Raw genomic sequence first — 18,790 nt, forward strand, 5'->3', positions numbered from 1 at the left:
TGGTTCTCTTCCACTTGAGTTTTCACAAACTCTGCTCCACGCTTTTGAACTCTTTTCAAGTTTGAACCAGTTACCATCTGCCACCTACTGACCCAGTTCTCTCTACTTCCTTCAACTGAGCTCTCCCCATACACACATGCTTATTTTCGTTGAGTGATTAAATTGGCCTTCATTTGATTTTTCCAAAGATCTAGATTAATACAGGGTTAGAAACAGCAGCTTCTGCATGTGTCTGAACTATAAATAAAACAAGGTACAGAAGAACCAGTAATAATACTCTTTTTTTTCCCCTAAGGAAGACAGTTGTCAGAGAAAACAATTGGTAACACCCCAAATGGACTTGCTTTTTTTTTTTTTTTCCATTGCATAGTACTTACAGGTTTAAAGTGATTTCTGCCTACATATCCAGGTTAAAAAAGTTTTCAGTATAAAGTATGAGTTGTCAAGTGACTCACCACATATGCAAGTACTTCAAAATGCATGCCCTTAACTACTATTTGAATTTTTATAGGTTTGTAGTTTTGCTGACTGCAAGAAAATAAAAGGCCTAGTGCCAGTTCTTACTGGGTCAAGATTTATTTTAAAGTATCAACATTTCCTCAGCATTTTGATACTTACAAAAGTCCTAGAAATTTTCCTGCAAGAAGACTTAATAGGCTTTATTCCAGTAAGGAAAATTCAGGGTGCTTATGCCATGGTAGTAACAAAAGCGATATATTTGGTGAATTTGTTTATAGAAATTGCCAGAAACCAGACTACCCTAGAGATCTATTTTTATTTAAAGAGGCAAAGACTAGTAATTATATTTGTTCAGCTCCAGGTACAGAAAATTTGGCCAATAATTTAAAAACAGACCGCTAGTCTTTTCTGAAATGATCAGGAGCTGGATTGACTAGGGCAATTGGTTGGACACTGTGGAGACTTTATTCAGTAGTGGTTTGTGAAGTACATTATAGAAGCACAGCGACTTGAATTTGAATCCTTAGTCTACCCCTTACCTGTTTTATAACTTTGGGCAAGTCACTCCATTGCTCTGAGCCTTAGTTTCTTCATCTGTAAGGATGAATAGTATCTGTTTTATAAATAGTGATTAAGTGAGATAATATATGACTTAGGACGATTGTAAAAAAGTAGCATTTATTTGCCATCTAGTTAATTATAATGGCTGGGAATTAACCCTCCAAAGAGTAGGTTTTAAAACTTGCATTCCTAAAGAGTGCACTTAATAGGGCACCTCAGTGGCTCAGTTAAGTGTCCAACTCTTGGCTCAGGCCATGAGCTTGGTATCTTGAGATCAAGCCCCTCATTGGGCTCCAGCTTAGTGTGGAGTCTCTGCCTCAGATTCTCTGCCTCTCCCTCCCCTTCCCCCCAGTGCATGTGTGTTCTCTCTCTTTCCGTCTCAAATAAAGTCTTTAAACACACACACACACACACACACACACACACACACACACTTGAATTGTTGAATTACTGTATCGTATACCTGAAACCAGTATAACACTATGTTAACTGTACTGGAATTCTAAAACTTAGTTTAAAAAACTTGCATTCAGGGGATCCCTGGGTGGCTCAGCGGTTTAGCGCCTGCCTTTGGCCCAGGGCGCGATCCTGGAGTCCCAGGATTGAGTCCCGCATCGGGCTCCCGGCGCGGAGCCTGCTTCTCCTTCTGCTTGTGTCTCTGCCTTTCTCTCTCTCTCTCTATCATGAATGGATAAAGTCTTAAAAAACAAAGAAATCATGAAAAAATGTTAAAAAAAACTTGCATTCCATGTTGAGAGTCATTTAAGTATAGAAGTATATTTGAGATTTCTTTAAAATCTTTAGGAAACCACATTAGAGTCAAAGCAGTGTTTATAGTTAATAGACTGAATTTGACAAGAATTGAGACACTGTGGTGTGGTGTTTTGAACAAGTGTGAATCCTAACTCTGCCACCTACTTTATTGACGTTGGATCAATCATCTTACCTCCTAAGGCTCAGTGTTCTCATCTGTAAAATGGGGTAACTTTATAGGGTTGTTTTGAGAATTGAAAGAATGTCATTCTTGACACAGTAAGGTTTAGTTATTCTTATTAGTCCATAGATACCCTTTTGAACATGGCCATGAGTACTTATAAGAAATATAGCCTGAATTTTTTTTATGTAATATTTAATGTTGGAATTTTGGAATCAATACCTTTTTCCCCGTTTGTATAATGTTTAGTTGACTTAAGATAAGATAAAATATTCTGAATCTCCTATAGTCCAAATAGCACTTAATTTATATTTGAAAAACACATTTTTACATATCATCTGCTATGGTCTGAATGTTTATATTCCCCTCAAAATTCATATGTTGAAATTTTAACCCCCAAGGAGGTGGTATCGGGAGGTAGAAACTTTGGGAGGTGATCAGATTATGAAGGAGGAGGCTTCACAGTGGGATGAGTTCCCATATAAAAAAGGCCTGAGAGAGATCCCTTTCTCTTTCTGCCATCTTTGATATCGTGGAAAGATAGCCATATATATGAACAAGAAAGCTAGATTCTCCCTGAATGCCATGCTTGCATGTACCAGGGTCCTCGACTTACCAGCTGCCAAAACTCTGAGAAATAAATTTTTGTTGTTTATAGGCCACTCAGTCCATAGTATTGTTATAACAGCCTGAATGAACTAAGACAGCATCCAATTTTATGGCTCTGTACTTTTAATCCAGTCTTTATTTCATGTTTCTGCTTTCCTTTCTGCTTCATTGCCTGAGAGTGACCCAAAGGAGAAGCAGGGAAAGCAGGAGTAGGCAGGATTGTCAATAGATGGTCAACCTTACCATGATCAGATATACTCTCAGGACTAAAGTCCTCAGTTAAATTGACTCATGAATGCTTTCTCAAGTATTACCACAGAATAATTTTTAATGCTTTTTTTTTTTTTTTTACTATTGTTACATATACTGAGAAGATTTTAAAGGAAATCTCTACTTTTCCCACCATCCTGCAATAATTTTTTTCAGAGCCATAACATAATTCATCCAGTAATTTTTCAAAGTGACAGCTAATAAGGGATTGGTAAGTAAATAGTTACCACATATTATAGGTATCATATTAAGTATAGAGTTGAGTTTCTCCTTTATAAAGTTAATTTTCTGTATCGTCTGTTTGGTGATCAGTATGTCTAAAAGAAGCTATTTAATGGTATAGGAATTTTAATTTGTAGAAATTTTCCAACCTTATAAGACTTTTATGAGAAAGCACTGTAGTTTGATAGGTTCGTACAGTGAGAACTTGAAGAGTTAAGTTAGAGTCTTGGATAGATAAAGCTTTGGCTTTGTTACTGACTAATGGTTTGGCTTTGAGTAAAAAACCAAAATCTGATGACTTTTAGTCTTGGACTCAACCCATTACTGAGTCATGAAACCCGGCTTCCCTTCAAACCTAGGATTACTTCAAAGATGAAGGGGAACATTTGAGATGGTGTCCCCCACCTGCCTTCCAATGTGTGTACACACACAAAGGAAGTGTAATTATTTATGTTTAATTCATCACGTCCTAATTTTGTTTGGCCACGGGACCTCCCACGTCCCTCCTTACCACCTAACTTCCTCTCTCTTCCCTTCCCTTTCTTCCTTCCTTTGAGTAAATACTGATAGTTCTGTAGAATCCAGTTAGGCAGATCGTGATTTTGAGTACATTTTGCCATTTATTTCAAAGCTCTATATTTGGATTGCCTTTGCCTTGGTCATATGTTTATTTTCAACTCTTAATTAGGAACACACTGTTTATAAATTAATTCCTGTGAGAAAGTATGACTCATATTAAGAGGTCTTGTCTTATTGTCATATGACATGTTCTGTAGGCCTGCAGCATAGAAAAGGGGAAAAACACCTGACATCTATCTTCATTTTAGTTGGATTAACACATTGCAGGAAACTGTGTAACTATTTTTAACTTTTTTCTATGTGAATTAAAATATAAGTAATTGAAGAGCTTACTAAACTAACTTAAACGAGGGATAAATACCCTATGCAACATGAAGTTTAGAATAGAGGTAATTAATTGTCCTAATGGTGTTAACAAGAACGCACAGGGTATTTTCCAGTTTTCTACTCTGCTGCTTTTTTGCAATCTTTGGTTGCAAAGTGGCCATTTTTCCATGCTATTTTTTTTTTTTTTTTTTTTTTTTTTGGTAAGAAAAACATTTCCTAGTAAACTTTATTGGTTGCAATTGCATCATATGCCGGTGCCTAAACCCCTGATTGGCAAAGTAAACAATACTTGTCTTAGTGGCTTGACCTAATCAGGATTTACCTCCTAAGAGAAAGAGTGTTTTACCAGCAAGTAAGAAGGGGGGGTGGGTATGTCTTTTAGAGGGCTGCTGCAGTGGATGACACAGCTAGGGAAGGTTGCAGTTTTTTTAATTTTTGCAAGCTTCCTTCCTTATGGAATCACAGAATATAGACAGTCATGCCTTGATTCATTTGACATATGTTTATTGAGTATCTACTGTATTCCGTTTATTCTCTGTCTTAAGGATAGAACAGTGACTAGAAAAGGGAATAATTACGGCCCCCTTGATGCTTACATTTTATTCATGAGATAGACAAACAGTATGCAACAATTCAACTTCATGATATCTTACAAACAGTGCTAAGTAGAGACTGAAGCAGAGAAAGGAGTGTGGAAGGTCTGGGGCAGGGGTGTATGAAATTTTAGATTATGTTCAGGGAACATCTTATCTTGCCTAGGAGATAACTTAAGGAAAGGCTGATTTGATGTGATACAGCTCTCTAGGAGAAGAATATTCTAGTCAAAGCCCCTGTGGGTCAATGAGGGAGAGTCACATTAAGTGAGGTCAGAGTGGGGAGCAAAGGAATGACACAATAAAACGTGTTCACAGAATCACTTTTGGCAGTTGTGTTAAGTAAACCAAAAGACATTAAAAACAGAAACAAGGAAACCAGTCAGAAAGCTGTTGTAATAATCCAGGAGATATGATGGTGATTTAAATGGGGGCAGTAAGTAGTAGTTGGATGTAGATATTTCCAAGGCAAACCCTACAGGCTTTGCTGACAAATTGGATGTAGCCTGTGGGAAGAGGAGAGGCATCTAGGATGGCAGCCAGGTTTTTGGCCTGAACAGTTAGAAGATGGAATTGATATAATCTGAGATTAGGAAGAAGAGGGACTCAGTTATTGACATGTTAAATCTCAGATGTCAAATAAACAATTGATGATGGATGTCAGATGGAGATGTAAAATAAATAATTGAATATAAGTATTTCTTGAAGATGGATCAATATATATATTTTAAAAGGATGACATTGGTCATTAATAACAGGGCATGCCTTTTAAAAGAATATAAATTTAAAAAATAGGGAGAGAATAGGAAATGGAGAAATAAAGTGTATACAGAGAGGGATTTTTTATGTTCCATTGAACAAATACAGGGAAGTATTGGAGGTAATTTTAAAATAGACTAATGAAAGAAGCATTTATATACTGAGCATTTATTTAGTGGCCACTGTAGTCGTTTCAGAAATTGTGTGAGAAGTATATTTATTCTTTCAATCAATACCTCATTCCTGAAGCCCCAACTTGTGTCAAAAATATACATAAAAAGTGAAATACACCACAAGGACCAATGGTGTGGATTTAGTTTTTGTTCATTCCCTCTATAGCATGATGCAACAATTCCTCTAAAGGATGTTGTATTGTTAACCAAGTATGGTCTCCATCCCAATTTCCTCAGTATTATGCAACCTAATTAAGACTCAGGCATAATATTCAGTAGTGACCCAAGCCAGGAAAAGAATTGCTATTTTATATCAGGATAAATGGCTTTTCTTTTGAAGAGGAATTAGTCCAAGATGGTTTTTAAACCAGATTATATATTTGTTTGCATTTAGTGAGGATGCAGCACATAGCTAAGATTTTCTTTTTTTTTAAAGATTTTATTTAATTATTTATGAGAGACACACAGAGAGAGAGAGAGAGAGAGAGAGAGAGAGAGAGAGAGAGAGAGGCAGAGACACAGGCAGAGGGAGAAGCAGGCTCCATGCAGGGAGCCTGACATGGGACTCGATCCAGGGTCTCCACGATCAGGCCCTGAGCTGAAGGCGGTACTAAACTGCTGAGCCACCCGGGCTGCCCATAGCTAAGATTTTCAATCTGTATGTATCACGTAAAATGCTGAGAAACACCTTATAAAGTACCTTTTACGTTATAGGTACTCAATAAATAGAAAGAAAATTTGATTTAGAACATTCACATTTCTAACTTATTTTTAAACTTTTAATAATATTATGCTGCATGACATAGGTGTTGCTTGGTAATAATGTGCCCTACCTACAATGCAAGGTTGTTGAGAATATTGAATTATCATGGGTTTTTTCAGATAACAGTATCGTAAAATAAATATAAGGAATTGTTTATTGGGCAAGACAGTTTTGCTCTTAAGGATGGGTTAGGCTTTTCTTATTACACTTTTGGCCAATCAGGGTGAGTATATGACCACTAGCCTATGCGATCAATGAGGGGAAATGTTTATAATTAGAGGGGAAATACTGTTTGGTCAGAACCTGGAGTATATTGAATTACTTCAGTTTGCCTATTTCTCATGTTAAGTAATTTTTGCAAAATGATCAACTCCCATGAGAGAGTTCTGCAAATTTGGAGTGATTAAGCAAGCATTTATGCTAGTTTTAAGACCAAATTGATGGTAGATATGAATTGGCCTCATTTTTTGGTTGACTGAGCTCTAAGTTTTTATCTACAAGTCTACTTTCCAGTTCTTTGGAGTGTATTTCTTAAACCCTCCTTTATTTTGTTTTGAAAAAGAGATTTAGGAAAATCTGTTACCCAGCAATTAGCATTTGTTCAAGTCTGCAAATTACGATGCTCACCTAAAACTATATTCTTATCAAAGTAAAACTCTATTTTGCCACAACGTGGCAGCTTATTTTTTATTATGCAAATAGAAATATATTTATATTATAAAGCATAATATTAAAATGATCCAGCAAGAATCCACCAACCAGAACTTGACTGAGAAAGTGTGCATCTATTAGCATATATCCCTTCTTGCCCATGGCGCTGCCCTTAATGCCTTCCCTGACTCCCTAATCAGTCTTCAATTTTGTGTTTATCACTTAGTTTTTAATAATACTGGTTTTATCACATGGATCTTTAAGTAATATGCTGTTTAATTTTACTTTTTGTAAAGATTTATAAAAAAGGGTGCATAGTTGCCTGAAACTTGCCTTTTTTGTTCATTATGGTTCTTTGAAATTTATTTATTGTATGTAGTTTGCAATTCATTTATTTTACTGCTGAGTAATACTCCATTGTCTGAATTTATTTATTGTGCCATTGGTAGACATCTGGATTTTTGTTCTGTTGGATGTTTCTGTATGCCTGTTTTGTTTTTGACATATCTATATTGAGATTGGTGTACTTCTGTACACTGATACAGGTATGTTTTTGCTATTACAATTATTGCTTATGTCTGAATTCTTTTATGTATGTTCTAGTGCACATGTGTAAGACTCTAGAATATATACCTAAGAGTAGAGGTATAGAGAATTATGATTACTTATATGAGTTTATTAAACAGTTATACAAATTAATGCCAATTGTTTTCCGAAGTCATTGGACCACAAATTAGTGGTTTATATACCACTAATAACACCACAGAAGCTCCCAGTTAACCTAATCATTGCCAAAACTTGGAAATCTCAGGCCACTTAACTTTTTCCAATATTGTAGCTACAAAACGGCATCTTTACTATGTCTTCATTTGCTTTTCTCTGATTGCTAATGAGATTGAACATCTTTTCATGTGATTACTCACCATTGGTGTTTTACTTTCATGAATTGCTCGTTTATGGCTTTTGTCCAGTATGTACTTAAAACTATGCATTAAATATATTTATTTCTAATTTTTTTCAATTTTAAGTAACAACATAAGAAAGAAAAATTTTTCCCGTGAAGATTTGATGTGATGCCTCATCACCCTTGAATAAATGAGCGTATATTTCCTACAAACAAGGACATTGTCCTATAAGCTACAATAAAGCCATCAAAATCAGGAAATTAACATTGATGCATTACTACCATCTAATCCTCAGATCTCATTCAATTTTCACAAGTAGTCCCAATAATGTCCTTTATAGCAAAAGGATCTAGTTTAGAAGCACGCCTTCATTTTACTTGTCACATCCTTTCAGTCTCCTTCAATCTGGAACAGTTCTTCAGTCTTTGTTTGACTTTCAAGACCTTGGCACTTTCCAAGACTATACTGCATAGGCCACTTATTTTGTAGAACTCTCTTCCTTTAGATTTGTCTGCTGCTTCCTAATGATTACATGCAAGTTATGAATATTTGGCAGGAATATCTCAGACATTATGCTGTGTCTTCTCTTAGTATCTTATCAGGTGACACATGATTTTCATTTTGACGCATTAGTGTTTATGTTAACTTGATTACATGATGAAGATGGTGTCTGTCACGTTTCTCTCTTGTGAAATCACTCATTTTCCCTCTGTTTAATAATTGTTTTGTGTGGAAGTGCTCTAAGACTGTGTGACGATCTCCTTCCTCATCAAACTTTAATTAATTATATCAGTACAAATTCATGATTCTGTCTTGTATTCAGTGAGCTATAATCAGTTACTGTTGTTACTTATTTTGATGCTCATCTTGCCCAGATTCAGCCAATGGGATTCCTTTAAGGTTGGCTTCTGTGTCTTTTTGACGTGTCATTCATCAATCGTGCTGCTACTTCCAGTTTCATTCCTACACTATAGAGTTTAATCACATTTTCTTCCTTTTTTATATATCCCCTTCTCCAATAGTGAGAAACTTGCCTATTATTAACCTAAATTTACTTATTGGCCCGGTCTCACTGTATGTAATCTTCATGCCATATTCATTGCACTCGCCTCCCCAAATTCTTAAGTTTTGAAGACCCTTCATGCGGAAGCCCCCTTCAACCCTATGTCAATTCCTACAGGTACAGTCCAGTGCATCTTTTTGTGGGCACTCTCCTCCCCGTGATCAGTCATTGACATCTGTTGTGCAGGTCCTGCTTAACCCATACCACTCTGCCAAAGTTTGGGCTCTGACTCCCATGTCACACTCTTCCCTCCTTTCCAGCTTGGGTACCTGCCTCATCCTGCTCAGACCCTGACACCCTTCATCAGGGATACTTTTTTGTATTTTGCCTATTTTTATTTTTATTTAAATATTTTATTTATTTATTTTAGAGAGTGAGAGTGTGTACGTGTGAGCAGAGGGAGCAGCAGGAGAGGAAGAATATCTGAAGCAAACTCCCCACTGAGCATGGAGTCCTACACAGGGCTCGATCTCCTGACCCTGAGATCATGACCTGAGCTGAAGTTAAGAGTTGGATGCTTAACCAAATGACTACCCAGGCACCCCTACGCTTTTGCTATTTTTAATTTTTTTTTTAAATTTATTTATGATAGTCACAGAGAGAGAGAGAGAGAAAGAGGCAGAGACACAGGCAGAGGGAGAAGCGGGCTCCATGCACCGGGAGCCCGACGTGGGACTCGATCCCGGGTCTCCAGGATCGCACCCTGGGCCAAAGGCAGGCGCCAAACCGCTGTGCCACCCAGGGATCCCTGCTTTTTCTATTTTTAAATAAAATGTTAAAGGATATACACACATACATACATTCTGGATACTGTAGTGGTTTTTTTCGTTTTTTTTGTTTTTGGCAATGTGCTTGGTGGTATTGTATTTAATCTTCTTTATTTTTTCTTGTTGTATTTGTTGATGAATGGAAGTTTTTAATGATAATGTAGTTGAATTTATTATTCATATATTTATAGTTAGCCCTTTCTGTGTTTTAAGTTTTAAACCTTCCATACTCAGTTCATAATGATAGTCCTTTATGTTTTATTTAAAAATATTAAAGACTTGGGGTACCTGGGTGGCTCAGTGGTTGAGTGTCTCTCCCTTCAGCTCAAGTCATGATCCAAGGTTTCTGGAATTCAGTTCTGCATCAGGCTCCCCACGGGGAGCCTGCTTCTCCCTCTGCCTGTGTCTCTGCCTCTCTCTCTCTCTGAGCCTCTACTGAATAAATACATAAAATCTTAAAAAAAATTAAAGACTTGTCTTCTCTATTTAAAATTTTAATCCCGGGATCCCTGGGTGGCGCAGCGGTTTAGCGCCTGCCTTTGGCCCAGGGCACGATTCGGGAGACCCGGGATCGAATCCCACATCAGGCTCCCGGCGCATGGAGCCTTCTTCTCCCTCTGCCTATGTCTCTCTCTCTCTCTCTCTGTGACTATCATAAATAAATAAAAATAATTATTATAAAAAATAAAAAATAAAAAAAATAAAATTTTAATCCCTATGGAATTTATTTTTTATGTGTTACATAGGAGGGATCCAATTTCTTCCCCCCCCCCCCAAAAAAATAACCAGTTTGTTCAGCACTGTTGAATGATTCCTCTTTCCTTTAGTGATCTGCAGTGTTGTGACCTTTGTGAAATATTGTTTTTGTTCTATATGAAGGTGTGTTTCTTCTCTAGCAGGCAGTATGCCTCTTTTCTGGAAGCACACTAATTTCATTAGTACAGCTTTATAATAAATCTTAGTGTAGATACAGCAAGTTCCCTACTCTATTCTGTTTCTGGTTGGATGGCTTGTCTGTTTGGGCTTTTGCTACTCCACTTATAAAACCTTTTGGACTTTGATTGGCATTGCATTAAATTTATCACAGAATTGTGATTTTGTGATACTGAGTCTTTCTATCATGAATATGGTATGTCCTCCCATTTATTTTGGTTGTACTTAATGTCTTCCAATATATTTTCAAGTTAACTTTTATTCTTCAGGTATGTTTTGTTGTTGGATTGTTTTTTGTTTTTGTTTTTTAAGATTTTATTTATTTATTAGAGAGAAATACTAAGAGAGAACACAAGCAGGGTGGAAGGACACAGGGAGAGGGAGAAACAGGCTCCCCTCTGAGCAGGGAGCCCCTGTGGGGCTCAATCCCAGGACCATGAGATCATGACCTAAACCAAAGGCAGATGCTTAAGGACTGAGCCACCCAGGTGCCCCTTTTGTTGGATATTTTTAAAATGTTATTTTCTGTTTGTTACTAGTGTGTAAAAATGCAGTTGATTTTTTAGAAGTGATTTATATTTAGCCACAATGAACTAAACATGAACATACTTGTATAAGTAAATGTTAGATATGCTGAAAAGCAAAGAAACAAGATTAGAAATCCAGAATTTTACTCTGAAATTATTTTTGATATTTTAATAAATCCTAGGTTAATAATCCATCTTTTTTTTTTAATATGAAGCGTTTCACGAATTTGCGTGTCATCTCTTCTCTGTATTGTTCCGATTTTGGTAGTTGAAGTGAGCACAATAATCATCTTTTTAAATAAATTTATTGAGATACAGTTCACATACAATAAAATTCATCAGTTTCAACTGTTCTTTATAGTCATGCAGGTTTGCAACCAACACCACCATCTAATTTTTGAGCATTTTTATGATCCTACAAAGAATCCTACACCCATTAGCAGTCACTACCCATGCCTATCCTTCCCCACTCCCAGTCCTTAGACAGCTGTGAATCTATTTTCTGTTTTTGAATTTGCCTGTTCTGGACATTTCACATAAATGGAATCATACAGTACATGTTTTTTTTTGTGACTAGCTTCTTTCACTCAGTATAGTAATTTTCAAGGTTCATCTGTGTTGTAGTGTTTATCAGTACTTCATCCCTTTTCATTGGCTGGATGTTATCTTTTGTATTGAGCATATCACATTTTGTTTGCCCATTCATCTGATGGACACTTAGATTGTTTCCAGGTTTTAGCTATTATGAATAATGCAGTTATGAGCATGCATATACAGATTTTTTTCATGGACATATGTTTTCATTTCTTTTCTATTTATACCTTAGGGGTTAGAATTTCTGGGTTATATGGTAATTATCTATTTAACTTTTAAGGAACTCCCAAACTGTTCTCTTTAGCGGTTGTACCATTTTACCCTTCCACCAGCAGTATATGAGACAGGTGAATAGTCATCTTAAAACTACTTCTGCATTCTCCAAAGAGTAATTGTTACACATTAGGTTTATCTTTATGATGATTATTTTAAATAGTGGGAGAAATGGCAATTTATTTTAACCTCGGTTTCATTTTAAAACAATTTGTGGTTCTATGTAGAATGTATCCTTTTTATTTTTTATGACCTTATTGAGGCATAGTTTACATACTACACAATTCACCCATTCTAAGCATTCAGTATGATGATTTTGAGTCAATTTGTTTAGATGTGCAACCATCACCACAGTCTAGCTGTAGAACATTTTTATCACTCTAAAGTTTCTTCATGCTTGTTGCAGTCAGTTTCTGTTCCCTTCTGCTGTCCCAGGAGATGACCTGCTTTCTGTCTATATAATTTTGACTTTTCTAGACATTTTACATATAAACAAAATCATAAAAATATGTCTTTTATATCTAGCTTCCTTCACTAGCATTATGTTTCTTAGGTTTATCCTTATTGCATGAATTATTAATTTTTATTTATTTTATTTTGGTTACTACTTTAAGCTTATCCCTTTACCAGTTGATAGATATTTGGATTGTTTACAGTTTTTGGCTATTATGATTGATGCTGCTATAAACATTTGCACACAAATGACCCATGTTTTCATTCCTCTTGGTTAGATACCAGGAGTGAAATTGTTGGGTCATGTGATTAAATATATGAGTATGCTGTTAAGAAACTGCCAAGCTGTTTTCCAAAGTGGCTGTGGCATTTTATAGTCTTATCAACAATGTATAAGGGTTTCAATTTCTCTCTATTCTGCCAAACTTTGGATTTTTTCGTTTTTTTAAAGTTATAGCTAGTCTAGTGAGTTGTATAGTGGAATCTCATTGTGGTTTTATTTGGATTTCTCTATTAGGGATAGATGGTGAGCATCTTTTTGTATGTTTACTAAATAAACATGTATCTTTGGTGATATGTCTTCAGATCTTTAGCCTGTTAAAAAAAATATTTTATCTTCTTATTCTTTAGGTCTCAGGGTTTTAATATGTTAGATACTATTTCTTTATCATGTATATGATTTGTAAATATTTTCTTCTATTCTGGGGCTTGTCTTTTATCTAAGTTATGGCTTGAAGAATTTGATGAAGTCCAATTTTTCCGTTTTTTGGTTTTTTAATGGATTGCTCCTTTATTGTCCTATTTAAGAATTCTTTACCTAATCTAGGGTCACAAGATTTTTTCCTATGCCTCCTAGAAGTTTTGAAGTTTTAGTTTTATAATTCCAGCTATGATTGATTTTAAGGTTTTTTTTTGTAAATTCTGAAACATTTATACTTATTTATTTTTGCATGTGATTATTGACATGTTCCAGCATCATATGTTAAAAAGACCATTCCTTCCCCATTGAATTGCAGTGGCACAATTGTTGAAATTCAGATGACCATGAATGTGAGAGTTATTCTGGGTTCATCCTATTTCGTTATCTGTGTGTCTGTCTTTTTGCCAATATCACACTGTGTTGATTATTGTAGCCTTACAGTAAGGCTAGAAGTTAAGTAGTTAAGTCCTAAAGCTTTAATCTTCTTTTTCAGAATTGTTTTGGATATTCCAAATCCTTATTTAGATTTCATATATATCTTAGAATTAATTCCTACCAAAAAAAAAAAAAAAAAGCATACTGGGACTGATAGACCAGTTTGGGAAGACTTGCCATCGTTTTTTTTTTTCTTTTATAAGAATGTTTGTTTTTTTTTTAATTTTAATTCCAGAATAGTTAACATACAGTCTCATATTAGTTTCAAGTGTATAATGTAGTGATTCAGCAATTCCATATATCACCTAGTGCTCATCACAAGTGTACTCCTTAATCCTATCACCTATGTCAGCCATCCCCCAACCCACCTGCCTTCTGGTAACCATCAGTTTGCTCTCAATAAAAAGTCTGTCTTTTGTCTCTTCCGCCTCTCTCTCTTTTTTGTCACTCACTTGATTGTTTTGTTTCTTAAATTCCACATATGAGTGAGATCATATGGTATTTGTCTTTCTCTAACTTATTTCACTTACCATTGAACTCTCTGGCTCCACCCATGCCATTGCAAATGACAAGATATCATTCTTTTTTATGCCTGAATAATATTCCATTATCTATATCTCTCCCATATCTTTTTTATCTATCTGCCAGTCAGTGAACACTCAGGCTGCTTCCATAATTTGGCAATTATAAATAATGCTTCCATAAACATAGGGGTGCATGTATCCCTTTGATTTAGTGCCTTGTATTTTGGGGGTAAATACCTACCAGTGCAATTACTGGATAGTAGGGTAGTTTTATTTTTAACTTTTTGAGAAACCGTTTTCCACAGTGGCTGTACCAGTTTGCATTCCCACCAACAGAGCAGGAGTGTTCTTTTTCTCCACATCCTCATGAACACCAATTGTTTTTTGTGTTGTTGATTTTAGCCATTCTGATAAACGTGAGGTGATATCTCATTGTAGTTTGGATTTGCATTTTCCTGATGATAAGTGATGTTGAGCATCTTTTCATGTATGTGTTGGCCATCAGGAGGTCTTCTTTGGGGAAATGTCTGTTCATTTCTTCTGTTCATTTTTTAACTGGATTATTTGGTTTCTGAATGTTCATTTGTATAATTGCCATTTTAACAACATTGGTTCTTTTAGATACGTGAACATGGAATGCATCTTTATTTAGATTTTCTGTAATTTCTCTAAACATTGTTTTGTAGTTTTTCAGTGCATAGGATTTGGACTTTTGTTAAATTGACTTTTTTTTTTTTTTTTTTAGAGAGAGCAAGCAGGGTGGGGGTAGTGCATAGGACCAGAGAGAGAGGGAGAGAGAGAATCTTAAGCAGTTTTCACACCCAGCACAGGACCCCTATGTGGAGCTTGATATCATGACCCTGAGATCATGACCTGAACTAAAATCAAGAGTCAAACATTTAACGGCTGAGCCACCCAGGCACCCCTATTAAATTTATGCTTAAGTCTCTTACTCTTTCAGTTGCTATTGTTAAGTGGAATTTTTAAAATTTCATTTTGGGGTTATTTCTAGTATATAGAAATGCAATTAATTTTTACATTTGAGCTTATATCCTGCAACCTTTCTAAACTTTCTTAGTAGCTTTTCTGTAGCCTTCTTAGAATTACCTACATACAAGATAATGTTGCCTGCGAATAGAGAGTTTTAACTTTCTCTTTTCCAATCTATGTGTCTTTATATTACTGGCCTGATTGCACTGAGTGAACTCTCTGGTACAGTGTTGAATAGTGATGTCTAAAGGAGACATCTTGCCTTTTTACCAGCATTATAGGGCAGAGCATTCAGTCTTTTACCATTAAGTATGACGCTAGTTGTGTATGCTTGTCTCAGAAAGGAATGGTTGTCTTCACCCTGAAACAATCGATTAATGTAATATACCTTATTAATAGAATGAAGGACTAGAACCTCATAAATATCTCAGTAGATGCAGATAAAAGAAAATCAAGGAAACAGAAAACAAAATAAAGAGTTTAAACAAAGGAAGAGGTAGAGAGGAAGCTACTTTACAAAAAGTGATGAGAAGCTTCTCTGAGGAAATGACACTAAAACTGATATTTAAACAACCTGAAAGCCCTAATCAGGCAAAGAATACAGTGAGAAGTAGTCCAGCATTTGGGATTGTGCTTTTCTTGTTCACTTTGTAATTCCAACACCTAGCACAGTGCCTAACCTCTAAGCTTTGTTCAGCTTAACACATAAATAGTTGAGTGTCTTGCTTCCTACTAGAGTCACATTCATTTTATTGTATCTGTCATTAAATATTATTTGAAATTATATATTTTGATGATTGCATAATATTCCATAGAAATATTGCATTACTATAATTATAATAGTCATTTAAACACTTTCTTATTCATAGAAATGCTTCCTGTCTTCATGATCCAAAACATCTGGCAAATTCAGTTCCACTGACTTGGATTTAAGACTGATTTACTCATTTATTAATATAAGACAGTGTTAAAATATTAATCTATGAGAGTAGTTTCTTTAATATTATCTTTTGCTAACTTTTATTTAAATACTCTTTTAATTTATCTTTCTTGTGATCATGTCAGCTCAAAAGGGTTAAAACAATGCTTTAATAGAGACCAGCTATTAAAGCAAACTATTCTAGAATGTGGCAAAGTATCAGACATAAATTGTGGGCTCTGGATATTTTTTCTTTATTTGGAAAATATAGACTCATGAACTTCACATACCATTCATTGCCAAGTGTTGAGATCATAGTAGGTGGCTTACACTAGAGAAAAATTATATTTGTATTCCAGAGAACTACAAAGGCCCCATCTTTGAAATAAAATATACTAGAGTTTGAATTCCACTTTAAGCTTTTACTGGTTTTATGATTTGGGGTAACTTAAAGTCAGGTTCCTCATCTATAAAATGGAGTTGATAATAGTCATCTCATAGGGTTGTTTTAAAGATCATGTATATAAAGAGGTTAGTTGAGTGTCTGATAACACAGGAAGTGCCCAGAAAACAAGAGCTACCATTAATTAATTACCTTTTAAGTCTCTGGTAGTCATGGGAGTATTAGTAGGAGTGGTTAGCTATACGGATTCCTTATGCTTCAAAGCTTCACTAGTAGATCTGACCAGCTTATTAATAATACGCCTCCAAAGATGTTTACTGATATTTTTGTGAGGAGTTGGATCATTTTCTTCACTGAATATACTTGAAGTTGTTTGGAGACTGTTTCTTGTCTACAGGTATACACAAAAGATTTGGCCCAAAAGGTGGTATTTTAAAGTACCATTAAGTTAGGTCTTTTGACATCAACTTGTAAGTCACTATTTGCAGGATTCATAAATAGTTATGGTTACTTTCTTTTACCAGCTTTAAACTAAAAGGTGATACTTTCTGTTTTTCAAGAAGGAAAGAAATGCATCTGAAAACTAAGCAATTAGATTCTTTTTGAATGTCAGTGCTTTAGTAGGTAATGTTGACTAGGGGCAAGCTGGGGTTGCCAAGATATAGCTTCCACGGTTGGACCCTAGGGATTTAGGAAATCCCTGAGGCCCCCAGCATATTCTAATAGGAATACTAATACAATTGCAAATACGGTTATTTTTAAATTCACGTATAAATCACTGCCTTCTAGTTATAAATAATCAGAAGTGATTGTTCCCTATTCCTCTTAGAATGCCTGTCAGAATTTATAGTCAAGGCTCAATTTAAATCCAAGATTTGTAATTTTGGGACATGACACTTAGCTGGCCTTGCCCATTGTCTCTTTCCCCTCTATAAAATGGGATAATGCCTTCTCTGCTCATTTCACTGAGTTATGAAGATCAAACGAGGTCATGTCCATGAAAGCACTTTGTAAAGCACGTAGCTTACTAATTATTACTCCAGTTTATCCTGTCAGACCTGCCCTTTTCTCACTACTGTTTAGTAGGTCACTGGTAGAGGTGACATGATAGCTCAGAACTCTGTAATATGCACCACCTATGAGGAGTGTTTTACTTGTGCTGGGGAATGGACAGTTGTAAACTATTGGTATTTTCATCCCTTGTTTTATTTATTACCAAAGTAATACATGTTTATTATATAGAAACTGGGAAATATAAATCAGCAAAAAGGAAAAATAAAAATTACCTCTAAATGAAGAAATAATTGCTACATTTATTTTCATATATTTTTGAAATAAATTTGGTTAAACTGAACATAATGTTCTGCTTCCTATTTTTATCACTTATTATATGAGTTATATGGAATGATATCCTATAATTTTTATATTTTAATAGCTACCTAGTATCCCATGTAATATACCAGAATCTATTAAACTAGTCTCAAACTTTTTATTTTGACATCTAATGGCTGTTTTCAGTTTGTTTGTTATTTTTTGAACTATTAAAAACAATGTATATAATGACATCCTTATGGCTAAATACTTGTATATATCCTTTTTTTTTTTTCTCATTAGGATAAACCTTAGACTTGGAATTGCTACATTAAGGTGCATGGAACATTTTAAGAAATTTAATTTTTTTTTGTTTTATTGAGTTATAATTGACATCTAATAAACTGCATAGTTAAGGTTTACAGTTTGATCAATTTTGACATATGTATACACCCATGAACCTATCGCCACAGTTAGTATCCTTTTATAATCCTTCCTTCCTGTACATTCCTACCCCTTTATCCCCAGGTAGCCACTGAAATGTGTTCTCTCCCTGTGGAACACTTTGCATTTTCTACAGTTCTTTGCAAATGGAATTATATACTAAATATTACTTTTTGACTGGCTTCTTGCACTCAGCATAATTATTTTGAAACTCATCCATGCTGTTGCTTATATCAATTGTGCATCCTTTTTTGTTGCTGAGTAGTAAATATTCCATTTTGTGGGTATACCATAATTCATTTACCTACTGATAGGCATTTGAGTTGTTTCCAGTTTTTGGCTATTTAAAATAAAGCCGCTTTGGAGATTGGTGTACAAGTCTGTCTATGGACATAAGGCATATAATATTTATTACATTTTTGTGCTAGAAGGTTACATAGGTAGTATTTTGTAACAGAAAAGGTTTAGTTAAAAAACTATAGCTATGTTTTTCTTCCCTTTTTCCTTGTTAGTTTTCTTTTTTCTTTTTGGATATATATCTTTGGGAGGGAGGATTTAGAATTTTTAGATGTGGCTTAATTGGATTAATTTGACAGAAATTTGAAATTAACAGGTTAATAAAGCACATCCTAGCAACTATAAATCTTAT

General features: G+C 35.1%; 1 protein-coding gene across 6 annotated transcripts in view; it reads left to right on the forward strand.

Annotated features, from left to right (window-relative positions):
* Positions 1 to 18,790, forward strand: part of NRIP1 (nuclear receptor interacting protein 1) — a 98,320-nt gene that overhangs the window by 29,199 nt on the left and 50,331 nt on the right. The gene's annotated exons all lie outside the window — the stretch shown is intronic.

This window comes from Vulpes vulpes, chromosome 15 (genome assembly GCF_048418805.1).
Source record: "Vulpes vulpes isolate BD-2025 chromosome 15, VulVul3, whole genome shotgun sequence".
Classification (NCBI taxonomy): domain Eukaryota; kingdom Metazoa; phylum Chordata; class Mammalia; order Carnivora; family Canidae; genus Vulpes; species Vulpes vulpes.